Raw genomic sequence first — 21,005 nt, forward strand, 5'->3', positions numbered from 1 at the left:
CTGGAGACAGATTTTGAGTTAACATATCCAGTCTGTTATGAACCTGTTCTGAAAAAGTCATATTACAGATGCTGCTGGACTGGATAAGTTACATTCCAGAATTTCTTTTCTTTCTTTTGGACTGTCACAATTTGTTTGATCTGGATCAGAACAACAAAGCTGCCATTTGAGTTGACCTTCAAGTCTTTGTGAATGATCATTAAATGAGACATTGCAAAGTTTCTGTATTAAAGATCCCTAATATTGATGCCATGTCGCATTGAGATAAATTGCCAAGAATGGTTTGAACTCAGTGGCACTGATTTCGCATGATCAGTCCTCTGATTGAAAACGATGAGGATCCTTACCACAATGTCATGCCATGCTCCTGATGTTGCTGGGCTAAAACTCATTTGGCAAAGTCTTACCTTCCAAGACTTTAGACTCAACTTTGAAACCATAAAGTATCTTGATATTCTTAATAAGACACACTCATCCATGGATTTTTAGCAGGCATGAGCAAAGGCTATGTTTATTTTTCATCATCAAGAACTCTCGAGAACGTAACATGAAGCTGCCTTCCTGAAACGCTTACAATCCAAGTGGTGCAGAAGTACACACAGAGCTGTTTATAAGGGGTTCCAAGATTGTGCAGGATTGTCTCCAATTTGCATTGATCACATTTTTGCTTCGGGTCCATGATGCCACAAAGAGTGAGGTAGCATGGTTGGCATGGGAAGTTACTCTGATGACACTTCAAATGATATTGGAACACGAGCTGAAACAATAAAGAGCGAAAGTACAGAACACTGTGCTCACTGTCCTCACAAAAGTCCAAAGAATTTGGGGTATGGACTTCCAATTCTGTCAGGAGATGTTTGTCCTATTTGTGATGAGGCTAGTTGGTGTCTGGAATGCACTGCTTATGAGGGTGGCTGAGGCAGGAAACATGCCAAATTATAAAAAGCATTTGGATCAGCACCTAGTGGTGCAGTCTCAATGAGTCTTTTCTCAATTGTCTGATTCTATGCGGTAGCAGCCATGGAAGGTCTGATATATTCCGAAGTACGACACAATGCCACTTGTTTGTCCGTTCCATCAACTGTGTTCAGAAAGTTTTTCAAAACCGCATCTCTCATAAAGTATCAGCACTTACTCAACCTGGGACAGCCCAGCTATCTCTGAAAACATCCAACTTTTTTCAAATAGTCAGTGCCAGATTATTCCAGCTGTTTATCACCATTATTTTAATGAAACTAATAAAATTGATATAGCTTTCCCTTCATGAGAATAATGTATTTTAGCTGTTATGGTGTCTTTCCTCAAAAGAACAATAAACTCCTGCTTCCCATGTGCATATTTTGATGATGTATTTGTTTTCCTGCCAGTTCTTAACCTCCACTCCCTTCCAGTGCTGTTTCCATGATCTGGTTCCATGTTTGTGTCACTCGAATATGCATTGCCAAAGAGAATGTTTCTGTTTGAGCCAGGATTGTGAATGCTCACAAACGAACAGAACATATTGACAGGAGATTAAAACATCAGCAAACCAACTGTACTGAAACCGAGTCCTCAGCACCATTTCATGGTACTCAGTTACTGCAGTCGTCTATGTCGTTATTCCAAAATATGTGGGCACCATTCAGGTTTAGCTGATGAATGGCTAACAAGAACAGTTCTTCAATGTTGCCCGGCAGGAATTTATTGTTGTCCAACAGGAGGCAAACCAAAAGCCCTCCCTTGATATTCAATGAGATGATCAACTTCCAGCAACAAATATCCTGCATGTAACTAGTCATCAGAAATTCACCAAATCATAAAGTCATAAAGTTGTGAAGAACGGAAACAGAGGGTTCAGTTTCACTTCGTCCATGCCAATTACATATCCCAAATAAATCTTGTCCCATTTGCGAGCATTTGTCCCATATCCCTCTAAACCCTTCCGAATCACATACCCATCCTTTCAAATGTTCTAATTGTACCAAAATCTAGCACTTCCCCTTGCAGCTCATTCCACACACACACCACTCTCTGTGTGAAAAAGTTACCCCTGAGGTCCCTTCTAAATTTTTTCCAGCTCACCTTAAACCCACACCGTCTAATTTTGGACTCCCCGACCCCAGTGAAAACACCTTGTCTGGATGCCCCATCTATTCCCCTCCTGACTTTACAAACATCAGTAAGGTCACCACTCAGCCTCCGAATCTTCAGGAAAAAGTTTATTGAGTTTCTCTCTACAGCTAAAACCTTCCAACCCTGGCAACACCCTTATAAATCTTTTCTGAACCCTTTCAAGTTTCACAACATCCTTCCGATAGCAGGGAGGGAGAATTGCATGCAATATTCCAAAAGTGGCCTAACCAGTGTACAGCTGCAACAGGACCTCCCAACTACTACACGCAATGCACTGGCCAATAAAGGGAAGTGCACCAAATTCTGTCATTACTATCCTCGCTGCCTCTGAATCCACTTTCAAGGAACTATGCGCCCACTAACAGGACACATTTTCCAGCAATACTACCCAAGGGCTTACCATTTCGTGTATAAGTCCTGCCCTAATTTGAATTCCAAAATACAGCACATCACATTTATTCAAATTAAACTCTATCTACCACTTCTTGGCCCAGTGGCCCATCTGATCAAGATCCCATTGTACTCTGAAGTAACCTTTTTCAGTGTCCACTATATTTAATTCGGGCTGGAAGTTTTCAAGGTCAACTAGGGCTGATCTAGCTACATTAAAATCCCAAATGAATTAAAAAGAAAGTCTGATTTTCCAGAAGTTTACAAAGCAATGTAGTCATTTGTAATGATCTATCGAGCTAATCACTGTCTTCGATGTTGTGGGATATATTTGCAAAACGCAATTCATGCATAAAGTGAAAGAAAAAAGCAAAATCTCAGGTCACAGATAATTCAAGATAACTCAGCATTTGAGAAGCAGCTGGAGGAGCATTCAAATCGCCAGAGCCTCGTGGCTGTAGACTTCAAGGTAAGTGTGGTCAATGTAGTTTTGTTTGTTTGACTGGAATAGGCATGCTGAGCTGAAGGTCCTGTTTGTTTACTGAATGACTCTGACCTTAATTTTTGAAAACAGAAAATACAGTCTTACAATTTCTATTATGTTGTGAGCATCAAATGTTGAGGATTATGCTGTCCAAAGCCACACAGCATCCTGGTTTGGACATATATCATTGTCCATTCACTGTCACTTGCTCAGAATCCTGTACTTCTCCATGAAACATATCTGTTAGTGTCCCTGGGTTTCACCATCAAATTCTGAATGGGAATTAGTCAGAGGCAATAAATGCTGGTCTTGCCAATGAAACTCATCTCACCAGAACAACTAAAAGTAATCTGTTCTATTAAAGACATATATTCAGCCCAATCTGTTCACTAAAGCAGTTTTAATGAGAATTTAACTTCGTTCTATGTCTCTGATCTTTCTGAAAAACCATGAAACTTTCCTGAGTATTTTCATAGTGCTGTTTAAAAATCGTATTTGGAAGTTGTACCCATCATTCTGAAAGGGAGAGCCTTCATGACCACATTAATTATCTCTTTATTTTCCGGTTTCTACAGACAATGGACGTAGAAACTTGGATCAGGAGTAAGTGATCAGAAAAATCAAACCCAGTCTGCCATGCCATGAGCTCTTGAAAGATCTGGATGTGGCCTCAAATAAACATTCCTCTCTAACCCTTATAACACTAGTGTGCCATTCTTAGTCAAAAATCTTTCTGCCTCTCCCTTAAGAATATTCAATGACTTATCCTCCATCTCTTTCTGGAAAGATTTCCATAAGCATACAATCCTTTGAAAGGGTAAAAGAAATAAGTTACCATTGTCTAACTGAGATATTCTCCAGTTTTACAGTCCATCCACTGTTCACAAATGGAAATATTGTTTCGGCATTCAACTTGAAAAGACTGCTCAGAATATTTTGGGTTTAAACAAGACCATGTGTCATTCGCCTAAAGTCCAATAAATCCAGGGCCAGTCTGGTCATGATTTCCTCTGAAGATAAATACTTCTCACAGGAATCAGTTCAGCCAATCATCTCTGGATGGCTTCTGATTTCATCATGCCCACAGCCTCATGCAGTCTCACCATTACCCTAGAAAAGTGTCCAAAAACTGCCCTCTTCGGCCTTGAAACTGCTTGACCATGTCATGCAGCAAACCAGGTACTAGAGCCATCTTAATAAAATGTGAGGCTGGATGAACACAGCAGGCCAAGCAGCATCTCAGGAGCACAAAAGCTGACATTTCGGGCCTAGACCCTTCATCAGAGAGATCTAGGCCCGAAACGTCATCTTTTGTGCTCCGGAGATGCTGCTTGGCCTGCTGTGTTCATCCAGCCTCACATTTTATTATCTTGGAATTCTCCAGCATCTGCAGTTCCCATTATCTCTGATACTAGAGCCATGTTACCTTCCTAAGTACCTGCCTATGGAACCAGATCATCCCCAACGTACTGCAGTCCACATTCAAGCCTTCCCAATTTGGCCCCAAACGTGACAATGTCTACATCCAGAGCATTAAGACCATTCACAAGTGTTTCTCCCTGCGACTCCTGAAACACACAGTCGCAGCAATGCGCCGGCATCTCCAGGCACTGTAATCCAGCCTACCCCCGCTCAGAGCCTCCCTCTTCCAGACAAAAACCAAGTACAGTAAACTTATGGTACCTACCACCCAAAACAGGCTTCCCCCACCTCCCAAATCACCAACCCTACCCAGGAACTCCCCCACAATGTGCCCACCACCATTGGCCATGTGGCCTCTGTCGGAGCCACCAGGAAAGATGTCACATCCTCCGCCGCCGGATGCACCGTTTCCGGGACAGAGAATGCCACCGCCTCCATTTCCGAGGACACCCCTACCATCACCGCTGCTGCCACCTCCTACGCTGCTCCGCCCACCGCCGATGCAACTCCAACCACTGCCGCCTTATGCAACTGCCCACTGCTGACACTGACGCAGCTCCACCCGCCACTGCCGAAGCAACTCTGCCCACCGCCTCCACAGCCAGCAGCTCCAGAGGAGACAGAAACACTAAACCCTGCCGAGTCTACACCATCCCTCCTTCCTACCGCCCTTATTGAGGACGAACGGTCAGTCCTCAGTAAAGGGCTCACCTTCGTCCCCCTCCACCCACAAATCAACGAGAACCGGTCATGCTTGGACGCTGATTAGTTTTTCCACCGCATCCGCCTCCACCTTACTTCTTTAAACGTGAGCCTAACCCTCCCTCTATCGGCCCCTTCTCTCTCCTCCAATGCACCCACCCCTCCTGGGCACCATCCCAAGGGCCCCTACCCTCCCTCAACCACTTCATCATTAACTGCCGTCATGACATCAATCGCCTCAACATCTCCACCCCTCTCACCCACTCCAACCTCTCCCCTGCAGAAAGTGCAGCCCTCCACTCCAGTCCCAACCTCACCATAAAACCCATGGACAAGGGGGGCGTAGTTGTAGTATGGTGCACTGACCTCTACATTGCTGAGGCTATATGCCGACACTCCTTCACCACCTCCTCCTGTCCCCTTGATCATGACCCCACGCTCGATCACCAAACCATTGTCTCCCAAACCATCCACAACCTCATCACCTTAGATGACCTCCCACCCACAGCCTCCAACCTCATCATTCCCCAACCCCAAACTGCCCACTTCTCTCTCCTTCCCAAAATCCACAAACCTGCCTGCCCTGCTCGACCCATTCTCTCCGCCAGCTCCTGCCCCACTGAACTCTTCTCCACCTATCTGGGCTTCATTTTCTCCTCCTTTGTCCATGAACTCACTACCTACATCCGAGACACCACCCACACTCTCCACCTCTCCCAGAACTTACAATTCCCCGGTCCCCAAAACCTCATCTTTACCATGCACGTCCAGTCCCTATGCACCTGCATTCCCCATACAGATGGCCTAAAGGACCTCTGCTTCTTCCTGTCCCACAGGCCCGACCAGTCCCCCTCCACTAACACCCTCATCTGCTCAGCCAAACTCGTCCTCACACTCAACAACTTCTCTTTCAATTCCTCCCACTTCCTACAGATAAAGGGGGTGACCATGGGTACCCGCATGGGCCCAAGCTATGCCTGCCTCTTTGTAGGTTACGTGGAACAATCCCTCTTCCGTACCTGCACTGGCCTTAAATCCCACTTCTTTCTCCTTTACATTGACGATTGTATCAATGCCGCCTCCTGCTTCCAGGAAGAGCTCAAACAGTTCATCCACTTCACCAGCACCTTCCACCTCAACCTTAGGTTCACCTGGACCATCTCTAATACCTCTCTCTCCTTCCTTGGCCTCTCTATCTCCATCTTCGGCAACCACCTAGAAACCGATATCCATTTCAAGCTCACCAACTCCCACAGCTACAGAATGCACCTCCTCCCACCCACCTTCCTGCAAAAATGACATCCTCTATTCCCAATTCCACCACATCTGCTCCCAGGATGAGGCAATCCACCACTGTGCATCTCAGATGTCCTCATTTTTCAAGGACCACAACCACCCCTCTCAGTGATCGAGAACGCCCTCGACCATGTCTCAGGCATTTCCCGCAACTCATCCCTCACACCCCCTCTCCGCAATAACAACCATAACAGAATCCCCCTCGTCCTCACGTACCACCCCACCAACCTCCGATCCAACACACCATCCATCGACACTTCAGCCATCTGCAATCCAACCCCACCACAAAAGATATTTTTCCCTCCCCACCCTTATCTGCTTTCTGGAGGGACCACTCTCGCCATGACTCCATTGCCCGCTCCACACTCCCCTCCAGCCCCACTACACCCGGCACTTTTCCCTGCAAACGCAGGAAGAGCTACACGTGCACCTATACCTCCCCTGTCACCCCCATCCGAGACGCCACATCTGCTAATATGGTATACTGCATCTGCTGTTCCCGTTGTGGCACCCTCTACATCGGGAAACCAAGCGGAGGCTTGGGGACTGCTTTGCAGAACACCTATGCTTGCTTCACAGTCAACAACTGCACCTCCCAGTCGCAAAAGACTTCAAATCCCCCCCCTGTTCCTTAGACGACATGTCCATCCTGGGCCTCCTGCAGTGCCACAACCATTCCACCCGAAGGTTGTAGGAACATCAGCTTATATTCCGCTTGGGAAACCTGCAGCCCAATGGTATCAATGTGGACTTCACAAGCTTCAAAATCTCACCTTCCCCACCGCCTCCCAAAACCAGCCCAGCTCTTCCCCTCCCCCCACTGCATCCCAAAACCAGCCCAGATTGTCCCCACCTCACTAACCTGTTCTTCCTCTCACCTATTCCCTCCAGGAACCTCAAGTCCCACCCCCATCTTCTACCTCCTAACCTCATCCCGCCCCTTGACCTGTCTGTCCTCCCTGGACTGACCTATCTCCTCCCTAACTCCCTACCTACCTTTACTGGCTCCATCCCCGCTCCTTTAACTTGTCTGTCTCCCCTCCATCTATCTTCTCCTCTATCCATCGTGTATCGACCTCCCCCACTCTCTCCATATTTACTTGAGCCTCCTTCCCCTCCCCCATTTCTGATGAAGGGTCTAGGCTCCGAACGTTGGCCTTCCTGCCCCTCTGATGCTGCTTGTCCTGCTGTGTTCATCCAGCTCCACACCTTGTTACCTCAGATCCTCCAACATCTGCAGTTCCTACTATCTCTGTTGGAGAAGCTCAGAGACCATGGGAACTACATTAAAACTGCCTGAAACACCAGCTCTTGTGCCCCTGAGATGCTGCTTGTCCTGCTGTGTCCATCCAGCTCCACACTTTGTTTTGCTGGAAAAGCTCAGCCTGTCTGCAGCATCTGTGAAGGATCAGGCAGAGTTCAACGTTTCCGGTCCGGTGACCCGCCCCCAGAATTGTGGCCTCGTCCTCTGATTGGTTGGAGAACAAGCGCATCCGGTGCCTTCTTCCTGTTCCGCCTCTTGCTTACTATTGGTCGTTAGATGTCGTTCAGCCACGGAGCATGCGTACTGGGAGGGATATCCGGAATGAAATGGGCCTCTATGTAAGCCACAAGCGGTGAGTACGGGTTAAAGGGGAGGGCAGCTTTGGTGCTGTATTCCAGCAAGAGGGCTGCATGATTGCTCAGTTTAGGTCACAAGTCTCAAACAGGGGTCTTCTGGTGCTGCGTGTAGGTTGCAGCGAGCCTCAGGCTTCCTCCCTGAAACAGGCCTAGGCTGTCCTGTGAGAGGGAAAGTCCTGTCAGCTTTTACCCTGTCAAGCCACTTCACAATGTGATTACAGCAATGAGAGGTGTTCTCAGTAAAGCAGAACTCCAGTGTGCACTCACTGGTTAGAGGTCTTTCCGCTATGTCCAGTGTTAGCACCATCGCTGAGTTTTTAAAAGTCATGTTTGGCTTGCATCTGAGAGTTGAACGGTGACGTCTGGACTGTGAGCAGCAGTTGTGCTAAAAAAAAATACAAAACCAGTTATTGATTTCTGAGGCCAGGTCTTTAAGTTAATTGCAGGTTGTTTCTTATTCAAAAATGATGTAGACATTTTTTTTGGCCATTAATAAGGTCAGCATCTAGGAACTGGTGCCAGCAAGTCTGGGAGGGAACATGGTCCAAACAGAAGGACTTTACAACAGGGGATTTCTGAGAAAAGGTATTTAGCTGCTGATGTGACAGGGTAAAAGTTTGACAATCCTCTGTCCATGTGAAACAATGCATCATGTAAACTGCTTATGTAATGTGGTCAGTTTTGTTTTTGATTTTTTTAAATTTATCCTGTGACTATCTTTGCTGTGAATGGGGCTGGTATCAAAAGCTAATGGTTTAAATCATTGCTGTGTACACTGAGGACTGTTTGCAATATGCTTGTCCTAGTGCCCGAGACTGATTGAAAAGTGTCCACATGCATGTCTTTGACGCTGAGCTGGCTGTTGGTGTGAAAGAGGCTCAGAGAAAGACCAGAGTGGAGGGAGAGAACTGAGCAGGGTGGGGCCGTGTGGTTTGGATATTGGGGTTATTCTTTGCACATCACCCCACCACAAAATCCAGCCAATTGTTTCTCTTATTCTCCCTCTTCCCCAACTTTACCCACTTCTGTACCCCTAGCCGCAGTCCCACCCCTCAGGTCCCCCAGTATCAGCAAACATCCAAAGATATTTCTGACATACTATGTTGCTTTTCTCAGGGCATTCAACAACTTGAAAACTGGATTGAAAATGAGAGACAGAGCGGCCACTCCAGAAACTTTCAAAATCACGCTGCACCTTCTTGATCTGCTGCAATCCACGTGGTGAAGTAGCTCCCATGTTGCTGTTTGGTAAGGAGTTATAGGATTTTCATCCAGTGGTGATAAGGTTGTGCTGATATTTGTGTCAGTTGTAATCATTTTGTTCTTTTTCCACCTTTAACAGAATAGAAACATAGAAAATAGGAACAGGCGCAGGCCATTGTAGCTTTCGATCCTACTCCGCTATTCACTTTGATCATTGCTGATCATTCTACTCAGCCTCTTCCCACTTTAGAGCCAAACCCTTTGATCCCTTAAACCCTCACAACTATACATATGATCTTCTTCTTGGAAACATCCAGTGTTTGATCTTAACTGCTTTCTGTGGCAGCAAATTTCACAGGGTCACCAGTCTCTGTTTTTTAAAAAAGGTTTCCTCATTTCAGTCCTTAACAGCTTAGCCCATGCCCCTAAGCTCCGACTCCCTGGTCATTGACAACATCCTTCCTGTATTTACCTAGAATTTTATTGGTTTCTGTGAAATTTTTCCTCATTCTTCTAAACTCCAGTGAATTTCATCCTAACCAATCCATTCTGTCCTTATATGTCAGCCTTGCCATCCCAGGAATCAGTCTGATCAACTATTGTGAATAGCCTCCATAGCGAGAATATCCTTCCTCAGGTACGAATTCCAAATTTACACATACCACCCCAGGTGTGGTCTCACTAAGATACTGTACAACTTCAGCAAGACGCCCCTGCTCCTGTACTCGAATGCTGTCATTCTGAAGGTCAAAATACCATTTGCCTTCTTAGCTCCCTGCTGCACCAGCATGCTGACTGTCAGTGACTTGTGTTTTCCTAGTTTTGTAAATCAACTGGATAGTCTCGAACTTATCCACAGTATATTTCATCTGCCTTGCATTTTCGCCCCATTCACTCAACTTCAAGTCACACTGAAACATATTTGCATCCTCCTCACAGATCACTGTCCTGAACCTGCAAGCTTGCAGATATGACATTCAAGCTTTCTCATTTTAAATAACTAACAGATAGTGTGAATACCTGCGGTCCACCACTGACCCCTGCAGTACCACACTGGTCACTGGTTGGCATACAAGAAATGACTGTTTACTCTGACTGTTTCTGTGTGCCAACCTGTTCTGTATCCCTGTGAATACCCAATCTCTCATGCTTTAAATTTACATGCTAATCTCTTCTGTGGGACCTTTGAATGCCTTCTCAAAGCCCATATAAGCCACATCCAATGTCTTTTCAACTCTAAATGTTGCATTCTTGAAACATTCCAGCAGATTTATCCAGCATGATTTCCCTTTCGTAAATCCACACTGACTTTAATTCTGTGACTGTATTCCAGTGTTAGGCTACAGTCTCCGGTTCTCAGGCTTCTCCCAACATCCCTTCTAAAGCAAAGGCATAATATCAGCCACTCTCCCGTCATCTGGCACCCCACCCATATTTATAGATGATATGAATATTTCTGCAATTTCCTCCCTTATTTCCCACAATGTACTCAGATACACTAGATCAGGTACTGGAGATTTGTCCATCTTTATATTTTAAAAGACATCTAGCACTCCCACTCCTGCAATGTGAAATATTTTGAAAATATCAAGAAAATATTTCTGAGTTCTGTAGCCTCCTTCGTTCCAACTTGTCCATGCTGACCATCCCAAACTGAACAAGTCCCACTTGCTTGAGTTGGTTCCATATCCCTCTAAACCTTTCCTATTCATGTACCTGTCCAAATGTCTTTTAAATATTGGAACTGTACCTGCATCTACAACTTCCTTTGGCAGTTCATTCCACATAAAAACAACCTACTGTTTGAAACAGCTCCCCCTTGCTGCCCTTTAAATATTTCTCCTCTCCTGTTAAAAAATACCCTCCAGTTTTGGTCTCCCATATCTAAGGGAGAAGATCCTTGCTGCTCACATTATACCCCTCATGATTTTATAAACCTCTCCAAAGTCACTGCTCAACCTATTTTCCAGTGAAGCCCCAGTCTCTCCTCATAACCCGTACCCTCCAGTACTGGTAACCTATAGACTGTAAGTGTAGCATGAAGCCACCCAGAGTAGAAAGTTAATCCAGCCACGAGAAGCATCACCTAGTCTCCATCTCTCTGGCCCTTCGTCAAATAGGTTGGCAAAAGGAACTGTTCAGCTTCATAAATGGAGAGTGAATGATTCAGCTAGCTTTCTCCAGCCCCCTAGTCTTGAAATACCTCACCTGAATGAAAAGGGACCTTCCATTCACCTCATCTATACGCGTCATGATTTTATAAACATATAAGGCCACTCCTCCAATTCTTAGACTGCAGTGGAAAAATGTCTCAACCGATCAAGCCTCTCCTTACGACTTAAAACCCCCATTCCTGGCAACATTCTGAGAAATATTTTCTGAACCCTCCTCAGGTTGATGATATTCTTCTTATAACAGGAGATCTGAAGTGGACGCATTACTCCAGAAGAGGCCTCACTGATGTTCTGCACAGCTTCAACATCACGTCCCACCTCCTATATTCAAAGGTCCCAGCAATGAAGGCAAGCAGGCTAAACACCGACTTAACCACCCTTTCGACATGTGACACCAACCTCAAAGAATTAAGGGCCTGAACCCTGAGGTCTCTCTGTTCGACAACACTAACCCTAAGGCCCTACGTTTAATTGTATAAGTCCTGTTCTTGTTTGTTTTACCAAAATGAAATAACTCGCCTTTATCCAAATTCAACACCACCAGCCATTCCTCAGCCTCTTAACCCTATAAATCAAGATCTCTTTGCAATCTTGGACAACCTACTTCGCTGTCCACTATCCTGCCTATTTTGGTGTCATCTGCAAATGTGCTAACCATGTCTGCACTATTCTCATCTAAATCACGTTTTTATACGACGCCAAACAAAATTGGGCAGAGCACTGACCCCTGTGGAACACCTCTGGTAACAGGCCTCCGGTCTGATAAACAACCCTCTACCACCAGTCCCTGTGTCCTGTCACTAAGCCATATTTATATCCAGTTGACAAGCTCCCCCCAAGTCCCATATGATCGAACTTTACTAATTAGTCCACCTTGTGGAACATTGTCAAAGGGTTTACTCTTGTCAATATAAACGACTTCCACCACTCTGCCCTCAATTAGCTTCTTTGTTACTTCTCCAAGAAAATCAATCAACTAATCATTCCGACCTCTCCAAAGACATAAATCCTACATTTCACTATTACCTTCAACTACATACCCAAAACAGAAGTCAGACTCTCAGCTCGATAGTTCCCAGGCTTCTCCTTACGTCCCTTAAACGAAGGCACAATTTTAGCCACTCTCCAGTCATCTGGCACCTCACCCGTAATTATAGATGATACAAATATTTCTGCAAGGGCGCCCCATGTTTTCTCTTTAACTTCCCACAACATGGTTTGATGCACTAGAGCAGGACCTGGAGGTTTAAAGTCAGAGTGTAATACAGCATGGAAACAGGCCCTTCGGCCCAAACTGGTCCGTGCTGACTATGGTGCCCACTCAACAAGTTCTAATTGCCTGCATTTGGTCCATATCCCCCTCCAAACGCTTTCCATCCATGAACGTGCCCAAATGATTTTTAATCGTTGTTTTCGTGCCTGTCTCAACCACTTTCTCTGGCAGCCCATTCCAAATATGCACCACTCTCTATGTGAAGAAGTTGCTCCTCACATCCTCCTTAAATCTGACCTCTCTCACCGTAAATCTGTACACTCTAGTTTTCCATTCCCCATCCCTGGGAAAAAGACTACATGCATTCTTCCTGTCTAAGCCCCTCATGATTTTATCCACCTCAGTGAGGTCACCGCTCATTCTCCTACATTCCAAGGAATAAAGCCCAATCCTGGCCAACCTCTCCTCGGAACTCAGGACTACTATTCCCAGCAATATCCTTTATAACTCCTCTTTGCACATTTTCCAGTTTAACTATGCCTATCCTGTAACAGGGTGACCAAAACTGTACACCACACTGCAAGTGTGGCCTCACCAATGACCTGTACATCTTTAATGTCCCAACTTCTATATGCCCTGCCTCGACCGAAGAAGGCCGACCTGCTAAATGCTTTGCTCACCACCCTGTCTACCTGTGATGCTGCTTTCAACCAACTATGTACTTGTACTCCTCATTGTCTCTGTCCCACAATACTCCTCAGAACTTACCATTCACTGTATGACTCTGACCTCGGTTGAACTTTCCAAAGGCCAACACCTCACGCTTAGCTGTATTGAATTTCATTTGGCAATCCTCAGCCAACTTCCCCATCTGATCACCATCCTGCTCTAATTTTTGATAACTTTCACTGCTATCAGTGATACCTCTTAATGTTGTATCATCCGCAAACTTACTAATCATGCCGTGCACATTCACATCCACATTGTTTATGTCAGTGAAAAATGACAAAGGTCCCAGTTCTGACCCCTGTGTCACACCATGAGCCACACGACTCCAGTCCAAGAGCCAACCTTCGGCCATCATGCTCTGCTTCCTACCATCAATCCCATGAGTAGCTCTCCCTGGATCCCGCGCAAACCGAACCTTCATGACTAGCCTGCTGTACGGGACCTTGTTAAAGCCCTTACTAAAGTCCACATGGACAGCATTCTCTGCCTTACTCTCATCAATCCTCTTGCTTACCTCTTTGAAAAGCATGAATAATTTGTCAGATATGATTCTTGTGCACAAAGCCATGCTGACTATCCCAAATCAGACCTTGAATATCCAAGCATTTGTGCATCCACTCCCTGAATATCATCTTCAATACCTTGTCTACCACTGGTTCACTGGCCTGTAGTTCCCTGACTGGTTTTTGCTACCTTTCTTAAACAATGAGACAACATTAGTCACCCTCCAGTCTTCCAGAATTTCAGCAGTGGCAAAAGATGAAGCAAAAATCTCTGCAATTTCTTCCCCAGCCTCCCGCAGTGTCCAAAGCTGGACTTCATCAGGTCCAGTGGATTTATCAACCTTAATGTGCTTTGAGGCTGTAAACACCTCCGCAATGGTCCAGAACATCCCCACTTGCTTCCCTTTTTATCCTTAGCATCCATGATTCTCTACTCAGTAAACACTGAGAACAAATTCATTAAAAATCTCCCCCATTTCTGTGAACTGTCTTCAAACCAAAATATTTCTATTCCTGGCTTGTCTAGCCTCCATTTCTTTCTCAACAGTAAAAACTGATGCAATATATTCCTTTAAGATCTCTCTTTCCTCCTGTGGCTCAACACAGAGTTGACCTTTTTCACCTTTTGGAGCCCTGCTTGCTCTCTCGGTGCTTTCTATCTCTTAATGCACTTGTAAAAACTCTATGAATTATTCTTAAGCTTATCTACCACGGAAGTTTCATGTTGCTTTTTTGCCGCCCTGATCTCCTGTTTAAGAATTCCCCTAACACTATTTACACTGTTCAAGATATTTATTTGAGCCAAGTTGTTTGCATCTAATAATTTATCATTTTTTATTCTTGACTAAAACCTGAGTATCTTTTTCACCCATTGTTCTCTAATCCTACCAACTTTACCTTTCACCCGAACAGGGACATAATGATTCTGAATTATCACACTTTTCAAAGCCTCCCACTTATCAGACATCCTTATACCTGCAGTCTACTCCTGATGATAACTTTTGAAAGTTACAAAAACAGAAGTTGCTGGAAAAGCTTAGCAGGGCTGCCAGCATCTGTGAGCAAAAATCAGAGTTAACATTTCGGGTCCGTTGATCCTTCCTCAAACTTTTGAAAGTTCTTATCTTATACCATTAAAAATTGCCTTCCTCCAATTGAAAACTTTTAATTTTTCTGAAAGACATATCCTTTTCCACAACTGTTGTAAAACTGATAGAATTACTATCACAAGGTTCAAAGTTTCTCTGTTCTGTCACTTCAGTCACTTGCTATGCCTTATTAACCAAGAAAAGCTTTTTATTTTCAGAGGAACATTGATTTATTGGGAAAGAAAATTTTCTTGAACACAATTCACAAATTACTCACCATCCAAACCTTTAACACTCTGTCAGTCTGGGTAAATGTTTGGAAACTGAAGATGACCAACTATTGTAATCTTATTATTCTCACACCTATCTGAGATCTCTCTGCACATTTGTTCCTCAACTTCCTTCTGACTATTAGGAAGCCTATGGTACAATCCCATTAGATGATTTTTCCTTCTTATTTCTAATTTCAACATATGTTTTCATTGGATGGTGTTTCTAAAATATCTCTTCTGGTGATAGCAGCAATGTTTTTCTTATTAATAAAAGCTACTCCCTCACCTGTTTTGCCCCCCTTTCGATCTTTTCTTTGAAATCTGGAACATTATTTCAGGCAAAATATCTTGCAGGATGTGGATGAAGTGGAAAAATTCTTCCTCCCAAAATGAATGGAGCACAACATTCGTTAAATGGAATTCTGAAGTGCAGAAGAATTTAAATTAAGAAATTGAGTTTCAGAGTTAGTGTGCAGATATAGAATGTTATCAGAGGGTCACACAGCATGGAAACAGGCCCATCGATACAACTAGTTCATGCCGACCATGTTCCCAAACTAAACTAGTCCCATCTTCCTGCGTTTGGCCGATATTCGCTCTAAACCGTTCAAATTCATGTACTTACCTGAATGTTTTTTAAAAATTGTAATTGTACCCACATCCACCACTTCCTCTGGCAGTTCATCCCACACACTGAGCACTCTGTGTAAAACAAAAAGTTGTCCATCATGTCCTTTTTAAATCTTTCTCCCCTCATCTTAAAAAAAAATGCCCCTGGTTTTGAAACTCCCCAACTGAGGGAAAAGACCTTTGCTATTCCTTATCTGTGTGGCTCATTATATTATTAACCTACATAAGGCCATCTCTCAACCCCTTACCTTCCAGTGAACGAAGTCCCAGCCTATCCAGCGTATTTTTACAACTCAAACCCTCCATTCCCAGCAATATCCTGGTAATTTTGTCCAAACCCACTCCAGTTTAATAATAATCTTCCCATAACAGGACAACCAGAGCAGCACACAGCCTGAGAGAAGAGGACTAGCCAACATCACTTCCCAACTCCTGTACTCAAAGGCCTGAGCAATGAAGACAAGTGTGCTAAATGCCTTCCTAACCACCCTGTCTACCTGTGATGCAAATTTCAAAGAATGATGTACCTGAAACCCGCGGTTATTTCTGTTCTGCAACACTACCCAGAGCCCAACCATTAATTGTGTAAGTCCTGCCCTTGTGAAGTATTGCGTTGTGGTAAAACAAACATTTATCCAAATAAAATTCAATCTGCCATTTATCAGCCCATTGCCCCAATTGATTAAGATCTCTCTGAAATCCAGAAAGCCACGAGGCCATCTCCCTTATTATGAGAACAAGTAATCATCAATGAAAAGATGCTCACTTCATTTGTACAAGGAAGGGGTCAAACCAAATCTCGAATACTGTCTGCAGGTTTTGGTCTTCTGTTCGTTTATTCAAAGTGGCTCAGAGAAGGTTTGCAAGATTGAAACCTGGAATAATTGGGTTGTCTGAGGAACATGGATTGGGCAGGAAAGAGGGAAAAGGATTTGTCAGGAGTTGCTGATTAAAACAGGAAACTGATGTGAGCCAGGTTATAGGGTGTAGTGAAGTAGAGTCTGTTTGGGTTGAGCTGAAAAACACCAATGGACAGAAAATAACCTTAGTGCTGCATATGGATCCCAAGCTGCAGTAATATTGGGGAAGGCATTAGGGTGGATTTGAGAGATATAAGGCATCAAGGTATGGCTTTAATTACAGGTGACTGCAACCTACTTAAATTGCCCAAATCACACTGTAGCAGTATAGTCGAGGAGGAATCCTGTGTCGATATGGTACAATTTTATGAATCAACATGTTGAAGAAGCAGATGGGTATTGTATAATGAGGATGGAATAATTGACAATCCAGTTGAGTATGGGCCCTTAAGGATGAGTGACCACAATAGGATAGAATTCTTCACAAAGCTGGAGAGTGATATTGTTGTTTCTGAGACTTGGTCCTGTAATTAAATGAAAGGAGATAAAATGGTATGAGGCACGAGCTAGTTGTGATAAATGGTGAATCAGTGTTTGAATGGATGATGGGAAATGGGCAATGGCAAACATTGAAAGAGGACGTGGACAAGCTGGGGAAGTTATTCATCGCAGCCTGGCATAAGAACAAAATGGGAAACATGATCAAACCACAGCACAGAAAGGGAAATGAACCGGTATTAAATTTAAGGAAGCAGCATACACAATTAGGCCAATAAAACAACTGACAACATGATTGGGAGCAGTTTAGATTTCTGCAAAGGGAAACAAAGGGATTTAGTCAGAGTGAGAAAACAGAACATGAGTGCATGCTGCAGGGACAGTACAAACCAATAGAATTTTGTTTTATATTCATTCAAAGGATGTGGACTTTTCTGGCTTGGCCAGAATTTATTGCCCATCTGTGATTGCCCAGAGGGCTATCAAGTGTCAACTGCATTGCTGTATGGCTGGAGTCACACACAGACCAAACCAGGTGAAGGATAACAGTTCCTTTCCCTGAAGGGTATCCGTGAGCCAGATGGGTTTTTCCTGACGATCAACAACGGTTTCATGATCATCATTAAACTCTTAGTTGAAGATTGGTAGTGAAAGACTGTCAAGAGGAATATAGGGTCTCCTTACGAGCAGAAACAAGGAATTTATAATGCGGTACAAAGTGAAGACAAACCAATTAGATATGTCTGAGGTTTTCAAAAAGGAGGATACAAATAACCCCCCCAAATTAAGGGGATCACAGGGTCTAATGGGAAGGTGGAATCAGTATTAGTAGGAAAATGATATTGGGACAACTAATGGGATAACAGGCAGATAAATCCCCAGACACTGATAACCTTCATCTTAAAGTACCTTAGGAAGTGGCTGTAGAAATAGCAGATTCACAAGTGGTTTTCCTCCAAATTCTATAGACTCAGTTTTTATGGATTGGAGGATCGCTACTGTAACCCCAATATGTAAGAAGGGAGTCAGAAAGAAAACAGGGAATTTGCATAAAGTTGTTGGTTGGAAAAATATCTTAGGTTCAGCTATAAAAGATGGAATGACAGAGTACTTGCAAGATAGTGTCAAGATCAGACAGAGTCAGCAGAACCTTTTTCCGTGCTGTAGACTCTGTGGTGGGTGTGAATTCCCTCCACGCCACTCACCATCCTGACTGGGAAATGTGTTGTTGTACCTTCAGTATTGCTGGGTCAAAATCCTGAATTCTCTCCCTAACAGCATTGTGCGTCCACCTACCGCTCATGGACTACAGTGGTTCATGGAGACAGATCACTGCCAACTTTTTAATGACAATTAAACACAGCGAGCAATGCCCACAGGATTTTTTTTTTGGAAAAAGACTATCAAGGCCAAGTGGGAATGTGGAATTGAATCCTAAATAGATCAACTTTGACCTTTTTGAGGCTCGAGAGGCAGAATGGATAACTGCTAATTTGTGTGTTCTCTACTCCTATTAAAATGCATCATCTCACCAGGAATGATGTATTCCCTGTAATTTAGAAGGATGACAGCTGATGTGATTAAAACTTTTCAAATGTTAATTGAAGCTGGCCGGGGTGTAGAAAGGAACTAATCCACTGGGTGAGTGTAGTGGGAGCTCAAACACCCTCCTCACCCACAGTAATCAGACACGACCTGAGCTGCTTTGTCCTGCGGTTTATTCAAACGTAGGAATGAGGAACAAGTGTGGGTCACTCGGCCCCTCGAGCCTGCTCTGCGACTCAATAAAATCACTGATCTAATTTCAACCTCGGTTCTATGTACCTGCATATCTCAGAATATCTTTCATTGTCTTGGTCAGCAAGAATCTGTCTTTGCCTTTTAAAAAAAAAAGATGCTGCCTCCACTGCCTTTTGACGAAGGGAGTCACAAAGATTCTCAGCCCTCTGAGAGAAAAGAAATGTTCCTCACTATTTCAAATGGACTCACCCTTACCTTCAAACAATGACCCTCAGTTCTAGATCCTTCCACAAGAGGGACCATGTTTTCACCATGCATCTGGTCAGGTCCCCTCAGGATCTTTCATGTTTCAATTTAGTCTCCTCTTTCTTTTCTAAACTCCAGACAATACAGGCCGAGCCTGTATTTTCCTCTAGATGTCCCTTTAAGGCAATCCACTCATTCCAGGTATTAGTCCATTGAATCGGCCAGGAAATGTTTCATAACAACCTTCTTTAAGTCGGGTGACCAGAACTGAACACAGTACTCCAAATACAAATCCCACCAGTGCAAAAGGGGAATTAATTATCGAAAGGAGGACCATGAATTCCCACCTGCTTGCAGGAATGCATTTTCAGCAAGCTTCGGTCATTTACACGTATCCAGTTACAGACTGACACAGGTTATGGTCAGATAGTTGTACGGTTTGTGTTGTTACACCGACAGCATTGTTGTGGTCTCACTCAAACCTCCCAGTCTGCTGGCTCTGCACAAATAATGATTGGCTCTGCAGCCAGTTCCCACAGCCTGATTTATCCTGTACTTTTCATCTTCTGTCCATTCAAAGATCCAAGTGGAAGAGCTCTGCAGGACTGACAACATCTGTGAAGGAAAGAACAGAGTTAATGTTTTGAGTTCGGTGACCCTTCCTCTGAACTTGAGAAAGGATCATCAGACCTGAAACATTAACCTGTTTTTTCATTCACAGATGTTGCCAGATCTGCTGAGCTTTACCAGCAAATTACTTTTCATTTCTGATTTACAGCATCTGCAGTTTTTACTGATCCAGGTGACAATCTAGCAGCTTTCATTCTACTTTTAACTATTGTAAATTTATTTTTCCAGGGAATTGGAAAGGAACATTTACTGACAGGCTGCTCAACTCAAACACTGGATCAAGAACTGCCAGGAACACTTAATTCCCAGGAGCTTTGAATATGGAAGGAACAAGTGTCATTCACAGTGAAGAGAAACCATACACGTGGTCTGTGTGGACAAGCCTTCAGTCAATTGTCTGGCCTGTCAGTACGTAAATGCAGTCAAAACTGGGTGACAACCATAACATCAAACAGCTCTTGCTTTATAATATCATGGTCATGGATCTCAGTTTGAGTTAAGCAAGGGCCACTCATCTCCTGTCCTCCCTACATTCGAAGTGCAAACATGGACCAAACAGCTGAATTCCAAATGTGAGAGGGACTATCCACTATCTTAAGGCTCCATTTGACAGAGCATTGTATGAAGGAATCATGACAAAGCGAAGTTCAATAAGAACCAGAGAATATTATTCTTCCTTGTATAGCTGGTTTTTGAAAAGATTGCATCTTCAGACCTCAGTAAATCAAAACAAGGTGTATTCATTCAAACTAGTACCACATACATGTGGAAGAGGTCTGTAAGTTTAGCTTGGAGACACTACAACTTTTACAGCTCAAAACAGCAATATGAAGGCATTTTCATGTAAGAATGGTTGCATATGACATTGATGTAAAATAAATGTATATGTCACTTACTTACTACAAAAAAAGGATGCTGTTCAGTTTCTGAAAAAGTTCTGAGTCCTCTAATTTCAACAGGACTTCCACTTCCATACTATCTTCAGTGCTTCTCTATCCCACCATCAGCTCACAGCTGGGCGAGTAACACTTACGTGACTATCTTAAGCTATACAGATAGTTTCTGAGCCCTAAGTAACTGTTGATGGTTCACTGTTATGGACCTGCAATTAAACTGTCTGAGCAACAATAACTCTGACCTGATATGGTTGTATTTGACAGTTACCTTGTGCTGCACTGCTGGGACAAGTTTAT

The 21,005-nt window shown here is 43.8% G+C and overlaps 1 long non-coding RNA gene across 1 annotated transcript; it reads left to right on the forward strand.

Moving 5' to 3' along the window:
- The first annotated feature begins 7,922 nt into the window (after window positions 1-7,922).
- Window positions 7,923-21,005, forward strand: LOC132209439 (uncharacterized). The gene is made up of 3 exons (XR_009445527.1): window positions 7,923-8,022; window positions 9,143-9,274; window positions 20,041-21,005. It is a non-coding gene; the product is annotated as an uncharacterized LOC132209439 (long non-coding RNA).

Source organism: Stegostoma tigrinum, unplaced genomic scaffold (genome assembly GCF_030684315.1).
Source record: "Stegostoma tigrinum isolate sSteTig4 unplaced genomic scaffold, sSteTig4.hap1 scaffold_94, whole genome shotgun sequence".
Taxonomy (NCBI): domain Eukaryota; kingdom Metazoa; phylum Chordata; class Chondrichthyes; order Orectolobiformes; family Stegostomatidae; genus Stegostoma; species Stegostoma tigrinum.